This window comes from Ipomoea triloba, chromosome 13, assembly GCF_003576645.1.
Source record: "Ipomoea triloba cultivar NCNSP0323 chromosome 13, ASM357664v1".
Taxonomy (NCBI): domain Eukaryota; kingdom Viridiplantae; phylum Streptophyta; class Magnoliopsida; order Solanales; family Convolvulaceae; genus Ipomoea; species Ipomoea triloba.
The window spans coordinates 12,757,424-12,764,543 of record NC_044928.1 but is presented as its reverse complement, the minus strand read 5'-3'; positions in this window follow the sequence as shown (position 1 = coordinate 12,764,543).

Sequence of the window (7,120 nt, the reverse complement as noted above, 5' to 3'; positions counted from 1 at the left end):
CATTTGGCGGGCCCCCGCCGGCCCGCCAAGCCCGCCCCGCCAAGCCCGCGGGTTAGGCGGGGGCGGGCTAAAAAGCCCGCCTTAAAATGGGCTCAAAAAATTAGAGCCCGCCCTGCCTTTTTGGCGGGGCGGGACGGGCTAGCCCGGCGGGCTAAGCCCGTTTTGACAGCTCTAATTCCCCATTAGATGGCCGTTTGAGAGGGGGCAATTGTGTCATTTCACGATATCATTAATCAATGGAAATACATTAATCCATTTTTCCTTAATTAATCTTCATTAACCTATAATACATTCAATCTTCACCATAATTAAACAGATAATTACCTTATTAGTCATTCTAATTAATCCATCTTTTAATCCATCATGAATCTGCCTTCATCCTCTGTTCGTCGAAGCCTTAGCCGAGAAGAAAAACAACCGGAAATAGAGGAGGGAGACGCCGCAACCATTCGCCATCGAGGAGTCCATGCCGCTGCTACCGTCAATCTGCTGAACCTACCGAAGATTCTAGCTCTGTCGCTGCTGCCTTGCGTCGTCGAAACCAGAGGAGGGAAGCTCTCACGGTCCTACCTCGCTCGTCGAAAAGGACAGTTCACGTTGCCGCCGGAGTGCTCTGCCTTGTCGGGAAAAGGGAGATCAGGGAACACCATTGTCGGAGCTGCTGCCATAGCTCTGTTCGTCGCTAAGCTTCGTCGAAGGATAAACAACCCACACTGAAGAGAGAGGTACAGAGAGACGAGAGGGTGAAGATGTCGCTGGCTGCTAAGCCTCGGTCGGAGGAGAAGACCACGTCGGAAAAACAAACCACCGTCATCGCCTATTGTTGCAGGTGCGGAGGTCGCCAACTGCTAAGCCTTGGTCGAGAACTGCTTGAATTTGCAAATTTGACAGAAATAACCCTCATTTAAACAGTCAACTAATGAGATAATAGACGGAGGATCAAAATTTTCCTCGTCACGATAAGTGTGTCTATAAATTGTCTAATTTTTTTATGGAGGACTAAAGTTGTCTTTGCCACTATAAGTCTAGGATCAAAAAAGGAATTGACTCTTAAATAAATATTTGAAAGTATATCAATGCAAGATTATATAGGAGAAGTTTATACATAGGTAATTGAATGTCGAATTTGTTTATTTAAATATGTAACTCAAAGTATATGAATCCAAGATAATATAGGAAATTCATTATAATTGTCACTAAAATAAATGTTTGCAACTTTGTAAAATCAATAGTCTAAATACTTGGTCTAAAAACAATAGTCTAAATAAATACTACTTTATTTTAGTTTGATTTTTTCTAAGTATTCTTAATTCTCTTTTGAGTAACATTGTCATTGTCTTCATCTTCACTATTTGTCCTCTTCCTTTTAGTTGGTAGTGTGTTATTTGCAATTGGGTTACTTATGGTAGTATAGAGAACAACGTCATGCAATGAGATTATGATGTAGGAAGATATAGATTTTACTTGTTGTGTATATAACTAGATCTTAGTTGTACTATGAATTCTTGATCTTGCAAAAGCTTGTTGATATTTTTGCAGTGGTAGTTTGTTCCCCTACATGTCTCATGTGAAAGTATTGAATAAAATATTAATATTTACTCAGTATTCTATTTGTATAGGTTCATGAGTAGTACCTCTTGTTCTATTTTCATAACTTGTTTAGTTGATAGTAACAACAATAACTCTGTAGGTAGTTCGAATATTGATGTTACAACATGTCTAGTTTCATTAATAATTTTCAAATCCATTTTGCACATTTTCATTTTCAAGTTCATAGTTTTAGAATTAGTAGGAATGAGTGTAGTATCATGATTTGTGTGTGTGTGTGTGTGTGTTTTTTTTAAAATTTTTTATTGAATTGATATTAACCTTTGAGTTAAATTGTTTAATTTTTCACTTTTTGCATAAACTTTTTTTTTTTTAAAAAGTGACTACATATTATATACCAAGTATTTTTGTGAGTTAATTTCACCAGAGGTCCCTAGTCTTTGGTAACAATTTCAAATTTAATTTCAAACTATCATTTTTGCCATTTAGTATCACAAACTATTATTTTTTGGACACTTTTAGTCCTTCTCATGGCTTTTCCTATTTTTAGTAAGGGCATTGTCTTTTTCATATTTTTCTTTTATTATTTTTCCAGTTTCAACCAGTTTAATTGGTTTAGGACTTTAGGTAACTTTTGATTTTTAGTAACCATATTTTTCAACTGGTTTTTAGTAAAGTCCTAAACTAATCAAATTGGTTGGAACCGGAAAAGAAACAAAAGGGAAATATGAAAAGAGAAAAATGCCCTTACTAAAAATAGGAAAAGTCATGGGAAAGACTAAAATTGTCCAAAAAATAATAATTTGGGATGTTAAATGACACAAATGATAGTCTGGGACTAAATTTAGAATTGACCCCAAAGACAAGAGACCCCTGGTGGAATTAACTCTATTTGTGTTGTAAAGGTTGATGTTGATTTTGCCTGTAATCTAAGTAGGTTAAGTCTAGAAGCTAAATGAATTCTAAATTTATATTAGTCCTAATATATTTAATGAATGCACAGTAAGTATTTTACATACAGGATAAATGAATGAGTCAACGGTGGCTATTTTAAAATTTCTTCATTTTCACATAAAAGCATAGTAGTTCTTTAGATATTATGCTCGGGGTTCATTTGGTTCAACCATTATTGTTGAATGAGTTATTGTGGATAAATAAATTCCTAATTTAAAGAATAAGATTAGATAAAATAATAAAAATATGAACATTTTAAATATGATGTATGTCCAAAGATATTACGAGCTAATTTCCGGCTTCAATTTCTGGGTTATTTGAATACTCTCATAGTCAACAAATCCCCCAAGTAGTTAATATGATTGACTTCAAACTATTCTTTTTTATTTTTTCATGGTATTAATAAAATACTTAGTAAATAAATATATAACATTATTTTGTATTATAACTTTGATATTTAATTACAAGATAGTGTGAAATGAACAATGAACAATGTAATGAATATCAATTGATAAATTTGAATGTAAAGAATCTTTGCATTAGAGAAACTAAAGACAATATAACTAATGAACTTATTTTTCTTATTTAATTTATTGATAACGAATACTTTTTTTATTTAAATAAAGGCATTGTAGACACATAATTCTAAATTAAAGAAATGCATGTGTATCATTTTTTGTTGTAACTACTAATTTATTTAAGATTCATTTCCATTTTTGGTCCTACTGTTATTGGGGCATTGCCAATTTTAGTCCACTTCATTAATTTTTGCCACATTGCAGCCAGTCTTATTTAGTCCTTGCCACTTCTAGTCCACCGTTAAAATTTTTGTCAAATGACCGTCCAAAACATGGGTATTTTTGGTCTTTTTATGCTTTGGTCATCTCCTTGACCCTTTCCAATGGTTTTTCTTACACATTTTCATCTAATGAAGAACTCCGGCGAAAGCTATGTGAGCCACATTACAAAGCCATGAATTTCGCCGGACCTCTTCATTGGATGAAAATGTGTAAGGAAAACCATTGCAAAGGGTAAAGGAGATGATCAAAGCATGAAAAGACCAAAATACCCCTGTTTTGGACGGTCATTTGACGAAAATTTTAACGGTGGACTAAAAATGGCAAGGACTAAATAAGATTGGCCACAATGTGGCAAAAATTAATGAAGTGGACTAAAATTGGCAATGCCCCAATAACAGTAGGACCAAAAATGGAAATGACTCTTTATTTAATTCAATAAGAGTAAAATAGAGTGATATCACTTCAATTTGTTGAGTTATTTGAATACTCTCTTTGTCACCCAATCCCCCAAGTAGTTACTATAATTAGCTTCAAACTATTTATTTTTTATTTTTTTCCATGGTATTAATAAAATATTTGGTAAATAAATACATTACATTATTTTCTATTATAACTTTGATTTGATATTTAATTACATTAGTGTGATAAGAAGATAATGGACAATGTAATGAATATCAATTGATGAATTTGAATGTAAAGAATCTTTGCATTGGAGAAAATAAAGATAATATAACTAATAAAATTTTATTTCTCTTATTTAATTTAATTTATTGATAATGAATAATTTTTTCAAATTAAATAAAGACATTATGGACACATGATTCTAAATTAAATAAATACATATGTATCATTTTTTGTTGTAGCTACTAATTTATTTAAGTTAATAAAAGTCAAATAAAGTGAGGAACTTAAGTATGCCAAATTTGATTGGGATGAGGTTCGAACCTAAGACTTTTCTTATTGAAATCGATGAGTAAGTTAATAATTAAGAATAAATTTAAAAATCTCAAGGAAAAATAAAAATCTAAACAATCTGAATCATTCATTTGATTTAATAATTTGACCATCATTTTTAGTTCCTATTATAGGCCTAACTTTTTTTTTGGCTCTTATTTATTAGTATAGTAGAAATTATTTTACATCTTCAATGTTTACATAATTAAGCAATAACGATTTTTTCATTAAAACATTTTTTGTTTATAAAATATGTCTAAAATAGAGTACCATTTTCAATTTGAAAAATAGCTCTAATTATCGGTTTAATACATAATTTTGTTATGAAGCCCTGGTATCAAGTTATTCGTAAGTTCTAAAAAATAAATAAATTTTTTTTGTTATGTATCTATCCAATAATAACAATTATTATTATTATTATTATTATTATTATTATTATTATTATTATTATTATTATTATTATTATTATTCACACACAATATCACTTAATCCAACCAATTAAATTTTAGAATACACTATGGGTGTGTTTAGTTCGCATATGAAAATCGAAATCGAAATCGAAATTGGAATTGGAATCAAATACTTGGTAATGATATGTGTTTTGGTGAAAGTATTTTGTATGTTTGGTAGTAGGGGTGGAATTGGAATTATTACCAATATTGAGATTTGGTTATATACTTATATATGACCCTATAATGAGAATAAAAATTTTTAAAATACAAAAAAAAAAATTTAAAATAGTTGATCCTAATATATAATGGACATTCAAAACACCAATATGAACAAAAAAAAAAATCAACAAAAATTTAAAACTACTAATCCAAACTTATAAGATGGAATCATTCATAGTGTGTAAACCCATTAACCAAACACATTCTTAAAACCTAATCCTTTTATAAATTAACACCCGCTTGGACTTTAACATGTGACATCTCATTTGGAAGAGTCACAATTATCCCGCTTGAGTATAAGGTCTTTGGCATATAATTCTTATTTTATTCATTCTCTAATCAATAGGACTATTATTCCTAAGCTTTATTATGCACACTAAACATGTTGTAAAATGTTTATCCTAAGGAGTTTGATATTTAAATTATTAGACACAGATACATTTTAAAAATTAGATTCTTAGATTTGGAGGGTTGATGTTCCAATAACAAAACATTTATATATATAAATTCATATGAATGTGTGTACTTATATATTTATATGAATATTGATATCAATTAACATAAAATAAATTTCATCGTTCTCCTTAATTTAATACTACTAGCTAATAATTAACATCGACTTTATTGATATACAACTTTTGTTTATGATAAATATTTTTGATAAAAATGTTACAGAATTAATGTTCGAAACTATTTTCCGGTCATAGAAGGCGATAAAACCCACAAAAACTATAAGAGCATGCACACCAGAAGACTTTTCATAGTTTTTATGAGTGAAATGATCACATGGAGAAGAGAGAAGATAAGTGAGAAAAGATTGAAGTTTACCTGTTAATTAAAGATTTTTGGAACAATGTTTTATGTAAAAAGAAAGGAGTTTCAAAAATCACAAAAAGAAACTTCACTATTAAGATGCTCTAATGTCTGCATCTTCCAATTAAAATTGTTGTACTAACTACTATGGAAATCGACAGTGCTAATGATGTCGTTTTGGTTTGTTGGTGGATGTGGACATCCATGATTTTGATTTTTGAANAATTGGAATCAAATACTTGGTAATGATATGTGTTTTGGTGAAAGTATTTTGTATGTTTGGTAGTAGGGGTGGAATTGGAATTATTACCAATATTGAGATTTGGTTATATACTTATATATGACCCTATAATGAGAATAAAAATTTTTAAAATACAAAAAAAAAAATTTAAAATAGTTGATCCTAATATATAATGGACATTCAAAACACCAATATGAACAAAAAAAAAAATCAACAAAAATTTAAAACTACTAATCCAAACTTATAAGATGGAATCATTCATAGTGTGTAAACCCATTAACCAAACACATTCTTAAAACCTAATCCTTTTATAAATTAACACCCGCTTGGACTTTAACATGTGACATCTCATTTGGAAGAGTCACAATTATCCCGCTTGAGTATAAGGTCTTTGGCATATAATTCTTATTTTATTCATTCTCTAATCAATAGGACTATTATTCCTAAGCTTTATTATGCACACTAAACATGTTGTAAAATGTTTATCCTAAGGAGTTTGATATTTAAATTATTAGACACAGATACATTTTAAAAATTAGATTCTTAGATTTGGAGGGTTGATGTTCCAATAACAAAACATTTATATATATAAATTCATATGAATGTGTGTACTTATATATTTATATGAATATTGATATCAATTAACATAAAATAAATTTCATCGTTCTCCTTAATTTAATACTACTAGCTAATAATTAACATCGACTTTATTGATATACAACTTTTGTTTATGATAAATATTTTTGATAAAAATGTTACAGAATTAATGTTCGAAACTATTTTCCGGTCATAGAAGGCGATAAAACCCACAAAAACTATAAGAGCATGCACACCAGAAGACTTTTCATAGTTTTTATGAGTGAAATGATCACATGGAGAAGAGAGAAGATAAGTGAGAAAAGATTGAAGTTTACCTGTTAATTAAAGATTTTTGGAACAATGTTTTATGTAAAAAGAAAGGAGTTTCAAAAATCACAAAAAGAAACTTCACTATTAAGATGCTCTAATGTCTGCATCTTCCAATTAAAATTGTTGTACTAACTACTATGGAAATCGACAGTGCTAATGATGTCGTTTTGGTTTGTTGGTGGATGTGGACATCCATGATTTTGATTTTTGAAGTTAAAGTTTTTTTTTTT